The following is a 14,855-nucleotide window of genomic DNA, read 5'->3' as shown; positions in this document are numbered from 1 at the left end:
GCCCACCACACCCAAACCCAGGCGCCTCCAAAGTGCAAAATTCCCAGGCTGCTTTCAGTCTGCACCTGTATGGTCCTCCCTTGTGTTGCTCTACTCTCTTCTTGCCCCATGTTTTTTTTTTTTTTTTTTTTCCCTCAGAACTAGTTCTGGCGGTTTCCCTCTTGTGGTATCTCTGCAGTCTTGCTTTTTTTTTTTTTTTTTTTTTTTTTGGTGGTACTGGGGTTCCTGGAAGCCCTTCTACCTCCGGGCTACACTCCCACGGGCTACACTCCCAGACCTATTTTTTAACATTTTTATGTGGAAACAGAGTCTCTTAAGTCAGCGAGGCTGGCTTCGAACCAGCGTGATCCTCCTGTCTCCGCCTCCCAAGCATCGCAGTCTTGCCTTTTGATGCTTGATCTGTGCTTATTGGATTTTTGTCAGTTCAATTTTTGTTGCTATAACAAAATACCAGAGAGAGGGTGATTTATATAGAAGAAAGGTCGCTCAAGGCTGGGAAATTCAATATTGGGTGACTGCATCTGATGAGGCACTTCTGGCTGGTGAGGAAGCCTCTCTTGGGCCCCCTCAGGTAGTATGGGGATGGGGACAGAGCATTGTAGCTATTGTTTGCACAGGCCTCTTTTTCTCTCCTTATAAAGCCACAGTCCCATTGCATTAGGGCCCCTTTCTTACAGCCTAATCTGACCTTACTGACCTTCCAAAGGTCCCCAGTAAGTATCACAGTTGGATTAAGCATCTACTGTGTGTGTGTGTGTGTGTGTGTGTGTGTGTGTGTGTGTGTGTGTGTTACTAAGGATGGAACCCAGGGGCATTCCACCTCCGACCTACACTTCCAGCCCTATTTTTTATTCTTTATTTTGAAACAGGCTCTCACTAAGTTGTGAAGGGCCTCACTTAGTTCTTGAGGCTGACCAAGAACCTGCAATCCTCCTGTCTTAGCCTCCCAAGTACTGGGATTACAAGCATGTGCCACCACGCTCGGCCAGCATCAACCTTTTTAATACTTTAGAATGGAGATTAAATTTCAACATGAGCTTTAATGGGGACCTTCTTTTCCATTCCCAAGCCATCATCTTACCTGGACTATGGTAGTTACCTGCCAGTTGGTTTTCCTGGCTTTAGCATCTCTGTCTCCATTTACTCATCCACTAGCATCTGATTTTTCATTTCTTGCAGATTTAAGTCTCCGCTGTTCCATGATCCTTTGCATGGTACTTATGTTTGTTAACAGTCTGGCCTCAGCCCACTTTTCCATCCCTTTCTCTTTCTGCTTCCTCCGTGAGCCTCACTACGTTCCTGTCGGGTCTCTCATGGAGCATGTGCTACGTGCTGTCATGCTCCATCCTTGTGCACCCATCCTTCCTCTGGCATGGCCTCCTTCTGCTTCCTGACAGCCCTGTTCACTCTTTGAGGCTCTCTCTGCTGTCCGCTCTACTGGTGAAACTCCACACAGTTCCTCCTGGCAGGTGCTTTTCTTGCTAGCTCATGAGAACTGTTTTCTTCCTCTGGCAGATCATGGACCTCCCTGGAGCAGAATTGAGTTTGTACTGGGTGGTTTTCTATGACTATTACAAAATACCTGAGATGAGCAATTATTATAAAAAGATGTGTTTTGGCTCACAGTTCTGGAGATCCTTATTTGTGATTTATTAGCGCTGTAGTTTTGGGCTTGTGGTAAAGCAGCTTCAGGGAGGGAGTGTGTAGCAAAGCAAAACCAGTCACCTTGTGCCAAGGAAGCAAAAGAGAGAAGAAGGAAGAGACTGGGGTCCTCTCCAGCCCCCCAGTGACCTAAAGACCTCCTACTAGACCCACTCCCCAAAGATTCTGCTACCTCTTAATACTGCCACCTCGGGGATACTAATTTAATCCATGGGCCTTTGGGGGACATTCAAGATCCAGCCCATGGCAGAGTCTTGCCATCTTTGTATCATGGGGTGGGGGAAGCACAGACCAGGCATCTGACATGTGTCATCAGTTGAATCCTTCAATTCAGTTCCACTTTGGTTAAAGCTTCGGGAAGGGTCGGATATGCTTGATATAAATTTAACTATAGACAAGACATAAGAAACCCGAGTTTGAGTCTGGGAATCAGAAGCAGAGATTGGGATTAGAGCAGGGTTTAGGACAACTTTTAAAGCTCTAGAGAGGCGCGCACCCCGAGAGGGAAGGCGGCTGGCCCGGGAGCACGCGGCTGGTGAGCAGGGCTCCCCCTGGCCCTCTGCAATCTGGTCTCCACTCAGTAGGCTATTGTGCAGGACTCTGTAGATCACTGTTAAGAACCGTGGCTTTGACTCCGAAAAAGACAGGAATAGTAAACTGTTTAAAGCAGAGAAATGATGGGGTCAGGCTGGGGCTCGGGCAGAATCACCCTGGCTTGCTCACAGTGTTCCAGCTCCCTGGCCTGCTCCCTGAGCACACCAAACGCCCTGGCTCAGGGCCTTTGCAGGTGACATTTCCTTTTCTTGGAATGCTTTCCTCCAAAATATATACTGAATTCACTTCCTGTAGGTCCTTACTCAAAAAAATCAAGCTGGGTGTGGTAGTATACCCATAATCCTAGTACTTGGGAGCCTGAGACAGGAGGATTGTAGTTTTGAGGCCAGCCTCACAACTTAGTGAGACCCTGTTTCAAAAAATAAATATTAAAAAGGGTTAGGGACGTAGCCTCTTTTTACTTAGAGGTAGAATTCTCCTGAATTCAATCCCCAGGAAAATACACACACACAACAACAACAACAACAACAACAACAACAACAACAACAACACAAAGACTCTTGGGCATATTTCCTTTCCCCTTGTCTTCTTTGTTTTCTTAGCCTTTATCCTGGTCTAATGCAGTTATATATTTTTCTTATAATCTAATTCTCTGGTCTAGAATGTAAGTTTCTTAAGGGCAGGGATTTTTATGTTTTGTTCTCCATTGAATCTCCATATCTAGAACAGTCCCGGCATGGAACAGACACTCTATAGATATTTACTCAATGAATAGATGGATGAAAAGAAGCCAGATCCCATGGACTTCTTGTAGCTCCAGATGAACATACACTCGGGGCACTCAAGAGGGAACGCCATCGGGCCTGTCTGGGGGGAGGAGAATCTGCTTTTTAAAGCCTCGTTTAAAACGTGTCAGATGAGAACACTGATCTCTTTTTAATTGTCCAACTCACAGCAGCATCCGCGGCTCTCCGCAGCCTTACAAGTGGTTTGGGAAGATTCCCACTTTACCTCTAACAGGCATGGGCTTGCTGTGGCTTCTCTCTGCCTGTGGTTTGCCCTTTAACCCATCTGACTATAAAGATGAAAAATAAACACAGCAGTAAAGGAAAGAGCAGGGGAGAGGGGACCGGGCGGAGGGCAGCGTTTCCCTGTGGCCTGACATCTTCCCTTGGCTCTGAGCCCAACCCCTTGGTGGTTTATAGAACCTTCTAGAGTTGCCAGGCGGGGGTGGGGGCTGTGCTCTAAGGAACAGTCTTGAGCCTGCCAGGCCACCTGACTCTTGCATTTTGCTTTTTTGTTCTAGTTTTTTTGAAAAGGAATGTTTATTTTAGGTTAAAAAAAAAAGATGCTTGAGAAGGGATTTTTTTAAAAAAATTAAGTCACATATTAATTAATTAAGTTTTTTTGTGGTTCTTGGATGAAATGCAGGGGCATTCTACCTCTGAGCTACACTCCAGCCCTATTTTACTTTTTTTTTTTGTTTTGAAGCAGGATCTTGCTAGGTTGACAAGAGTCTTCCTAAGTTGTTGAGGCTGGCCTCCTGTCTCAACCTTCCAACTACTGGGATTACAGGCACGTAGTTTACCATTTTAATTTTGAAGTGTTTTTTTTAACCCTTCTCTGGATGGAGGACTGCTCTTGCAATGACTACTTTGATGCCAGCGAGGGGTGAAGACTGGTGGGACTGTCCTGTGACACCATCCTGTGACACTGACCTACACCCCAGGGGCAGGCGTGTCTGTCCTGAGGAAGCGTGGGATGCTCGATGGCTGGGCACAAACAGTGAAGCGCTCAGTTTATATCAGTGCAATAGAAGAGCTAGCCTCACATGCGTGCGCTCTTCCGATGGCTGCACCCAGGCCTGCCTCTGGACCTGGAGTCTGGCCGGGGAAGTCTAGGGCTCAGAAGGAAGTTACTGGCCATGCTCAAAGCCAGTGGAGCAACTGGACCCTGGTATTCAAAACCATCGCATCAGAGCGGGGCGTGGTGGCGCATGCTTGTAATCCCGGCATTTGGGAGACTGAGACAGGAGGATCGCAGTTTGGGGCCAGCCTTAGCTACACTCAGTGAGACCCTGTTTCAAAATAAAGAATAAAAAATAGGGCTGGGGCTGGGCGTGGTGGCGCACGCTTGTAATCCTCGCGCTTGGGAGGCGGAGACAGGAGGATCGCGCAGGTTTGAAGCCAGCCGCGCTGGCTTAAGAGACCCTGTTTCCAAATAAAAATATAAAAATGGGTCTGGGAGTGTAGCCTGGAGATAGAAGGGTTACCAGGAACCCCAGTACCACCAAAACAACAACAACAACAACAAAACCAAAACACCATGACCAGCCAGGGGTGGTGGCGCACACTTGTAATCTCAGCGCTTGGGAGGCTGAGACAGGAGGATCGCACAGGTTCGAAGCCAGCCTCAGCTACTTAGTGAGGCTCTCAGCAACTTAGTGAGACCCTGTTTCCAAATAAAGCATAAAATAGGTCTGGGAGTATAACCGGGAGGTAGAAAAGCCCCTGGGTTCCACCCTCAGTACCACACACACGAAACAAAAACAAAAACAAAAACAAAACAAAACAAAAAACCCAAACACAGTGACCTGTCCCTATGTCAGACCTCCTCGGACTGCTCGCCCCCAAGGGAGGCTGTCCATGCAGCGCCTGGGTGGCGTTCGCAGTGCCTCCGGGACCAGGCACCGGTCCCGTGTGGTTTTCTTGTTTGTTTCAGGTTTATAGTGGTTAAGAGCATGAGCTGTGGAATTAGGCAGACCAAGACTCAGACCCTGGTTCTGGGACTTCTCAGCCGTGGACCTTGGGTGTTGCCTAGCATCTTACCTTTTCACTTTGAAATGTAGTAAAGGAGCAGAGGCCATGGTGCATGGCTGTACTCACGAGGCTGAGGCAGAAGGATTACAGGTTTGAAGCCAGCCTCAGCAACTTGGTGAGACCCTGTTTCAAAATAAGAAATAAGAGCCGGGCGTGGTGGTGCACACTCGTAATCCTTGTGCTTGGGAGGCTGAGACAGGAGGATCGCACGGGTTCAAAGCCAGCCTCAGCTACTTAGTGAGGCTCTCAGCAACTTAGTGAGACCCTGTTTCCAAATAAATTATAAAATACGGCTGGAAGTATAGCCCGGAGGTAGAAAGCCCCTGGGTTCCACCCCCAGTACCACCAATAAATAAATAAATAAATGAATACATAAATAAACAAAAGGGCTGGGGCATGGCTTGGAGGTAGAATGCCTCTGGGTTTAATTCCCAGTACCAAAATGAATGAATGAATGAATGAATGAATAGGAGTAAGGGCATCTATTTCCTTTAGTAGCTAAAAGGATTAAATGAGAAATTATGAAGCATACAGGCAGTGCTCCATAGAGAGTCACAAGTTGCTTTGTTGGATCTGAGATGAAGGCAGGGTGTGGCTCTCTATTAGGAGGGAGACGCCGTGTGTACCTAAACAACCGCTGAACAGCCACAGAGCGGCTCCTGGACAAGTCTTGGCTTTGCGGCCAACTAGAGGTATAGGGGGTGGGCTGCTCGTGTAGTCTGTCTAATTCTTGGTTCACTAATCTGTAAAATTAAAGGGTCGGAGTAGATATTATCTTTTTCTAACATTTTGAGTTGACTCGTGTAGATGATAAAGTGGAACAAATTATATACAAAATGTTAAGTAAACAGCATTCAGAGTGGGGCATGGTGGTGCGCGCTCGTAATCCCAGTACTTGGGAGACTGAGACAGGAGGATCGCAGGTGTAAGACCAGCTTCAGCAACTTGATGAGTCCCTGTTCCCAAATAAAAAATAAAATAGGGCTGGGGGTGTAGCTCAGAAGCGGAATGCCCCTGTGTTCAATCCCTACTACCACAGCATACGCGCACACACACACACACACACACAAGAACAGCTTTCAGAGCAAGATGGGATTAATTAGAATAGCTTTTGGAATGGGGGGGGTAAGTAGAGTTCCTGGACTTTGTAGAATAGTGTAAAAATGACAAGTTTTGATAAAATGAGCTGACCTCACAACATTCTGGTTTTGTGTTTGCTTGCATTATTGGGGAAATACATTTAAAGATTATCTTTTCTTGTTGTTCAAATAAATTACATTGCTGTGCGTGGTAGAACATGCCTGTATTCCCAGTGTTTGGGAGGCTGAGACGGGAGAATCGCAGGTTTGAGGCCAGCCTCAGCAACATAGACTCTCAGCATTAGTGAGATACTGTTTAAAAATTAAAAAAAATTAAAAATAGGGCTGGGGGTATAGCTCAGAGTTAGAATTCACAAAATAATAAACAAATAAAATAGCAAACATAAATAATAAGTTACAGATTAGAAAAAGCTAAGGTAGTATTAGTATTTGTTTACTCTTACGTTGTTAAATTGAATGTTTTTCTTAGATAATATTTTCCAGTTTGGTAAGTTATCTCTGCTAGCCACTACATGATTATGCATTTTAACTCTCCACAGGTAATCTGCAGTCTCATTTTCTAGGTGTGATTAAGGATTAGTCATTAGTACATATGATAACAGTTCTATGTAAGGTATAGGATAAAAGGTGTTTTGCTGGCCAGGTGCGGTGTATGTCTATAATCCCAGTACTTGGAAGGCTGAAACAGGGGGATTGCACCCTCAAGACCAGCCTTAGCAACTTAGTGACTTCTCAGCAACCTGGCAAGACCCTTTAAAAAGTGAGAGAGAGAGAGAGCGAGAGCGAGAGAGAGAGAGAGAGCGAGAGAGAGAAGGAAAGAAAGAAAGCTGGGGGCAAGGCAGAATGCATCTGGTTCTTCATTCACTAACACACACACACACACACACACACAAATAAATAGAATAAAAGAAAAAGAAAAAGATTTTTCTTGTTTAATCTCTTCATGTTAGAGAAAAAGAAAATACGGCCCACAGTGTCTGCGCCTGTAAAATGCTTTGCTGGCAAAGCCCCTGCTTCCTGTCGCTTTGGGGAGGCCCAAGGCTCTTACACCCGGCCCTAATTTGTTGGCTCATCATTTGTTATTAAGAAATGTTCTACCAACTTTTTGTCCTTTCATAGTACTTGTAAGGTACATATGGCGCTTCATTTTATCTTATTTTTGCAGTGCTGGGGATCTAACGCAGGGCCTTGCAATGCCAGGCCTGTATTCTACCCGGGAGGCGAAACCCGCACATCCAAAGCTTCTTCTAACGGCCGGGTGCTTGCGAGGGCCTGGGGGACGATGACTATGTTTTGAGAATATCAGGTGTGCTGAGTTGTGCTGGAGTCGTTGCAGTCTGAGTCCGCTGGATGACGGACGGCTGGGTGTTCATTCTAAGTAGGTGGGTTGCTTTGGTGGCAGTGCCAGGCCCGGTTCCACTGCCCCCTGGCTAAACCTTTGCTGCTAACTTGGGAATCGTAAGGCGGAACTGAGGAAGGACATGTGGCCAGAGCCTGTAACTTATACCAGAAGTATTGAGGCAGCGGCTTCCCCATGCTTTGGCAGCAGATTTGCAATATTATGTCTGTCATTAGGACTGATATCTTGTGTCAAGTTTGGAATCCTTATTTTTGGGCGATAGAATTCTTGAAATTCGCAATAATAAGTCAAATCTGAAAATGAATACAAAGCTTGCAGTAAGCTGTTATTTATATTATCTCACTGGTAGTGTGCTTCTTTTGAAAATCTTAGGGAATATTTTAACCACACAAACGAAAGTGACTATTATTGATTTAAAATGGATAGTGGGGCTTGGGATGCAGCCCAGTGGTAGAGCCCTTGCCTAGCATGCATGAGGTCCCGGGTTCAATGCCGAGCACTCTAAAACCAAACCAGAGAGGGCCTGTGTGGGAAAGGATGCAGGTGCTGTTTTAGGAACTATGCTAATTTCTATCTCATATATTACAACCAAAGTGAGCCAGAAGCAGGGCGTGGTGGTGCACACCTGTAATTCCAATACTTGGGAGGCTGAGATGGAAGGATCATAGGTTCAAGGCCAGCCTCAACAACCTGGCGAGACCCTCAGAAATTTAGGGAGACCATGTTTCCAGATAAAAAATGAAATAGGGCTGGGGGTGTAGTTCGGAGGCAGAATGCCCCTGGGTTCAGTGCCCAGTATCAATCAATCAATCAAATACAATCAAGGTATTATTATTTGACAGGCGAGGGAGTGGGGAAGACTAAGTGACTTGTCTGACTTAACACAGTTGGGTACCCCAGGATTTGAACTCCTAAGTATAGCTCTTTATTGATTGCATCTTAAAAGAACACACCCTTGGAAATCTTGGGATGCGAAGTTCTTCAATGTGAAGAGGCGGTTCTTACGAGTCTGGTAAGGCGGGTGAAAAGTGCATTTGTGAATCTGAACAACACATGGGCTTTCACAACCTTGGGGAGGGTATGTCTGCCCACCCTCCCATTTTGATGTGATTTACTTGGGAGTGAGGTCTCCTGCACACCAGGCTTCTACCGCAAGGAAACCAAGGACATGGGCCGGAGGTGTGGGTGCTGCCGGCCGGGACTGGGGTGGCAGGGCCAGCCGGGAGAGTGCAGTTCAGCCTCTGCCCCCGTAACCCTCCTCCTGGTCCTCATGTGGAATTCCTGCCGCCTGCTCAGGAGTTTAGGAGTAATCTCTCTGTTTTCTGCCGCTAGCAGCCACAGCATGTTAAGACTTTAATTAATCCTAGGCCTCAAGATACTAAATCTCTTTGCTTGAGACAGCCTGTTAATGACCAATAATGCTAGCTTTTATACTGTGCATGTATGCTGTCATTTGATTCTTGCAGCAACCTTGTGACCTAGGGAAGTGTAGCTTTCTACCCCCCTCTCCACTGTCTCCCAGGGCTGGGGATTGAACCCAGTGGCTCTACCGCTGAGCTGCGTCTCCAGTCCTTTTTAATTTTTATTTAGGGCCTCACTAAATTGCCCAGGCTGGTTTGGAGCTTGCAATCCTCCTGCCTCAGCTTCCCGAGTAGCTGAGATTACAATCATACACCACGGCTCCCATCATTACTTCTTATATTCTTTCTTTTATTTTTTATTCTTGCTTTTCTTTTTTGTGGTACTGAGGGTGGAACCCAGGGGCTTTTCTACCTCCGGGCTATACATTGCTTCTTATAAAGGAAGTAACCGAAGGCTCCGTTCTAATCGCCACCTTCATCCTTTCTTGTCTGACCCGATGTAAAAATCTCAGCTGATCTCCCAAGCACTCTGGAAATACCCAGCATCCAGCATCCACGGAAATATTTTAAAACCCCTTTGGGGCTGGCGCCGTGACAGACACCTATAATCCCAGCTACTCCAGAGGCTGAGGCAGGAGAACTGCAGGTTGGAAGCCAGCCTGCGCAATTTATTTAGCAAGCAAAGTCCAGTGAAAAGGGCTGGGGTTGAAGCTCAGCAGCAGAGTGCTTGCCCAGCAATGTCCAAGGCCCTGGGTTCAACTCCCAATATTGCAAAAAACAAAAACCAGCAGAACCCCATGAAATAACAGCAACAAAAATAACTTCAATCGAATCAGGCCACTTTCCTCCTTTTTTCCCCCTTCCCTATCTGCTCTACGGCTCTACTCCCTCTGGTGATAGGGCCCGTAAAGCCCCTTTTCCGTGAAGGGTTTTTTTCTCACCTGATTTTTTTCCTGTGGTACTGGAGATTAAACCCAGAGCCATTCTACCTCTGAGCTACATCTCCAGCTCTATTTTATGTTTTATTCTGAAACAGCATCTCACTACATTGCTGAGGACCTCACTAAGTTGCTGAGGCTGGCCTCAAACCTGCGAAACCTGCGATCCTCCTGTCTCTGCCTCCCAAGGACTACGGGCATACACCACCATGCCCAGCTTTCACTTGATTTTTTAAATTTTCTGCTTACCCTCAGGATGTGGGCTTTTCCTTTCGAGTTCTAACTATACTGCCATAAATAACATATTTGTGATTATTGGTTTATTTCACCAGACTGTAGGCCCATAGGAAAAAGAACATGTCTCCATTGCCTGGCACCAAATAAGCAATAAATTAAAATATGTTCATAGAAGAAATGAAGCTCAAGAAATTAAATATCTTGCCCGAAGTAGTAATTGATATTACTTTTACCAGAACATAAGCCCCACCAGGGCAGGTTGTTTGGCTTCTATTCTCATTGCTGTCTCCTTGGCATCTTGAACAGGGCCACATCCTACTAGAAAATATTTGCTGAATATCAATTGTACTTGCACTCAACTTCAGAGCTTTCACATCCAAACCCCGAACTTTTCCCCTCGATGGCAAATCTGTCTGAAGATGAGGATTGGGACGTACTCAGGTGCCCTGTGGGGCAGGGACATTCTGAGAGATGCATCCTCGTGCACAGGTCTTAAAGGGCATTTGATGTCGTCAAACAGCCATGTCTGTCCTGCCTCCCCTGCGCCCTTCCTCATAGCTGCCGGGCTGGATACTGATGTCGTTCGTGCTGCCTCTTCTGGATCCCCTGGCTGACATGTTGAACAGCCGGCACGACAATTCCTCTCCCAGCTTTGATTTAAGCACTTGCAGATTTAACTGTGTTTTTCTTAAAAAAAAGAAAAATCACTTAGATGGCAGACTAGAAGAAGCCTTATTGGTGTCTTTCCAAAAGCATCTCATGTTGAATCTACCAGGTGTTACTTACTATTTGAGTTCAGGCGATGGGATTTTTAAAATTTTTATTATTTCACTCAATATCTTTTTGTTCATAAGACCTTTAAATATGTTGAGTTTCTGATTTTTCCCCTTTAATCAGGGCAAAGCAGAGCAATGTTAGGATATGAGTGTGTGTGTGTGTGTGTGTGTGTGTGTGTGTGTATAATTTTTTGTGATACTGGGGATTGAACTCAGGGTTTTCTGCCTCTGAGCTACATTCCCAGTCTTATTTTATTTTTAGTTTAAAACAGGGTCTCACTAGGTTGTTGAGGCTGGCTTCAAACCTGCGATCCTCCTGTCTTAGCTTCTTAAGTACTGGGATTAGGGGCGTGTGCTACCAGACCCAGCTTGCCCTTTATATTTTAAAGAGCTTTATGCTGGGCATGGTTGTACACACCTGTTATGGCAGTAATTGGGAGACTGAGATAGGAGGAGTGCAGGTTCAAGGCCAGCCTCAGCAACTATGGAGGCCCCCAGCAACTTTAGCAAGACACTGGAGCTGTAGCTTGGAGGTAGAATGCCCTGGGTTCAATTCCCAGCACTCAACAGCCATTCTTCCTCCCAACAGCCATTCATATATCCTTAGCATGCTATTTTTTTCTTTTTTGGTGGTGGTACTGGGTATTGAACTAAGGGCATTCATTCTACCTCAGAGCTACACCCCAGCCCCCCCCCCCCCTTTTTTGAGGCTGTCCTCAAACCTGCTATCATCCCGGCTCAGCCTCCCAAGTACTGGGATTGGAGGCAGGAGCCTCCACGCGGGCGCATGCCTCTAATCCCATACCCTTTGTATAGAACACTTTGCTTTGAAATGTGGTCAGAGTGATTGCAGTAGACCCCAAATTGTTCCTTCAGGATCTCAGAGGACCTCGATGTATGCCGAAAGGAAGTATTTAGTTGATCATTTCCAAAGAAAGTCAGCGAGGCCAAAAGCCAGGGTCAGAAGGCCTTGGTGTTTGCAAAGTTAATGCGACAGAGCCTCACAGGAGAGGGGAGCTTGTGCTTTTTACTTCAAAGCTCCCACTTTCTGGAAGCCCGCAGGCTTGTGCATTCTAAACAGGGACTAGATCCCTAGCGGCAGGCTCAGGTGCGATGCGCACAGGTCTCGGGAGTTCAGCGGAGTGGGGACCAGGCGCCTCCCTTTCCATTCTCCTTTGCCTCAGGATCCTGTCACTACACTGGGAAGATTAGACAAAGCCCCTCTGCAGTTTATTTTCTTTTTAGACAAGTTACACTGCATGGAGGGCTTTTGAAACTAAAGGGAGAGAAGCTCTCTCTGTTAGAAGCCGCGGCGTGCGGTTCCAACTTGCCTTGGACTTCATGGAGATGTTTTAAGATCCGGTGTAACTCGCTGTGGTTTGCCTTTGGGCATCAAGCTGTTTAGCTTGGCTCTATTATATCTGTAATTGCTGCATTTTAATAATTGCCCAATATTCTTGTCAGCAATTTGCAGCCTATATTTTTAATAGAACCGTGTGCCTTGCTTTCCACAGGTTTATTCAGACCTGGTGTAAACCCCGGGATTAGCACGGCGCAGGCCCGGGACCCTCAGCAGCCGGGCAGGGGCGGCCGGCGCAGTGCACATCTGCACATCCCACAGGCCGCGCTGCCCGCGGGGTACGTGCCCCATAAATACCCTCCGGGAAGCTAACTTCTGAGTCGCGGTGCAGGGTTTTGCTTTATAAAAACCGCCCTCAGCACTTGGTGACATAGCATATTGTTTTAGAGGGGTTTCTCCTTATCCACTCATTCAGGAAACCTACTCTTCGTGGGGAAAAATGGGGACACAGTCTCTTAGCTGTTGTTCAATTGTTAACAGAGAATGTCTCCATTTATCTGAAAGTGCTGTGAAATTATGGTGGCAGACACGTTGGACTCAAAGAGACAATACAAGTTGATTTCATGGATTCCAAATCAGCTTTATAATTTTGCCAGCTTCAACTTGACTGGCAGCTTTATTTATTTATTTATTTATTTATTTATTTATTTATTTACGTGATTCTGGGCTTTAACTTAATATTTCTTTTCTTTTCTTTCTTTTCTTTTTTCTCCCCATGGTACTGGGGATGGAACCCAGGGGCATTCTACCTCCAAGCTGCACCCCAAGCCCTATTTTCTATTCTTTATTTTGAAACAGGATCTCACTGAGTTGCTAAGGGCCTCACTACTTAGCTGAGGCTGGTTATGAACCCAGATCCTGACTCAGCCTCTCAAATGCTGGGATGGCAAGCATGCACCACCATGCCTGGCTAACTTAATGTTTCTTAATGTTTATTTAGCAGTAAACAAAAGGTTAAACTAGTAGGGTATGTTGGCATATGCCTAAAACCTCACTACTTGAGAAGCTGAGACAGGAGGATCACAGGTGTGAGGCCAGCCTCAGCAACTTAGCAAGACCCTGTTTCAAAAAAGAAAAAAATAAAATAAAAAGGGCTGGAGGTGTAGCTCAGAGGTAGAATGCTCCTGGGTTCAGTCCTCAGTACCCACACCTACCTCCCCCAAAGAAGATTGAACTGGCTTGACAGCACTAACTGTTACAGAAATGACCAGACCTTGATCTTTCCACTTTATTGGTATACATGAGAATGGACAGTAGTGATAATCATAGCAAGTATTTATTGATTGCTTATTAAGCTAGATACTTTTCTAAATATTATTTGTAATATAAAATGTACTATATACTTTCTAATCAATATATAATATGCAATTTCTAAGATATATATGTATATGTATGCACACACACACACACGAATTGAATTGAATCCTCACAATTTACCATACCTAGCATATGATAAGCTTATTCTTGAAGAGTATCATGCCTATTCACATCCAGGCTTTTTTTTTTTTTTTTTTTTGGGCGGTACTGGAGATGGAACCCAGGGGCATTGTACTTCTGAACTACACCAGCCCTACTTTTTAATTCTTTATTTTGAAACAGGGTCTCACTGAGTTGCAAAGCGCCTCACTAAGTAGGTGATGTTGTAGTTGGACAGCAAAAGTGTACCGGTGTGAGATGTAGCTGTGGGTTCTTGTTTTTAGCTATTTTAGAAAAGAATAACCTGAACTCTTGTGCTGTAAGCTTGAGCAATTTTATTATGACAAACACAGAAAGATAGGACAGAAATTAAAGCCCTATATCATAAAGAGAGAGAGTGACTTAGTAGAGTGACTTGAAAATAAGTCACTGAAGTTTTTGGGTATAGAGCAGTTTTTATAAAGAATTTTATCTCACATCTTTGCTTAACCAGTTGTCTTTCTGACCTCACATAGGGCAAGTCTTTTGATGTGATGATTTCTTCCTGTAGGCCCACCCTTGTCTCTGGTACAGACCCAAGCCTTTTGTTATATCCCAAAATGTGTTAATTCATTATAGAAATCAGGGATCTCTTGAAGGCTTGTCCCAAGTCCTTGGGGAATTTTAGCTTGTCCTAGAAGTTATTTTATTATGTAAAACTTGTCTTTAGAATGCAAAGGCCCTGGGCTACCTCTATTCTGGGAACTCTGCAGGGTTCCTTCTCTTCCCCAGTGCCTGCACAACATTCAAGCTCTGACTATTTTCTATATATATATATATATATTTTTTTTTTGTGTGTGTGTGTGGTACTGGGGTTGAATGGGGGGGGGGCTTTTCTACCTCCTGGCTATACTCCCAGACCTTTTTTTTTTTTTTTTAAATATACTTTATTTGGAAACAGGGTCTCACTAAGTTGCTGAGAGCCTCACTGAGTAGCTGAGGCTGGTTTCGAACCTGTGCGATCCTCCTGTCTCAGCCTCCCAAGCGCTGGGATGACAAGCGTGCGCCACCACGCCTGGCCTTACTTTCTATATTTTAAAATTAATGCCAAAGCATTTGAAGTCAATACATATTGAAATTAGTACTAAAGACGTTTTTGAAATTAGTACCAAAGATGTTTCCCAATATGGGCACAAGTGAGGCTGTCTGCGAACGGTGATCCTCCTGTCTCAGCCTCTCAAATGCTAGAATTACAAGCGTGTGCCACCACACCTGGCTAGCCAAGCAGATTT

Source organism: Muscardinus avellanarius (assembly GCF_963383645.1).
Source record: "Muscardinus avellanarius genome assembly, chromosome: 3".
Taxonomy (NCBI): Eukaryota; Metazoa; Chordata; class Mammalia; order Rodentia; family Gliridae; genus Muscardinus; species Muscardinus avellanarius.
Note: the sequence above shows the minus strand (reverse complement) of the source record.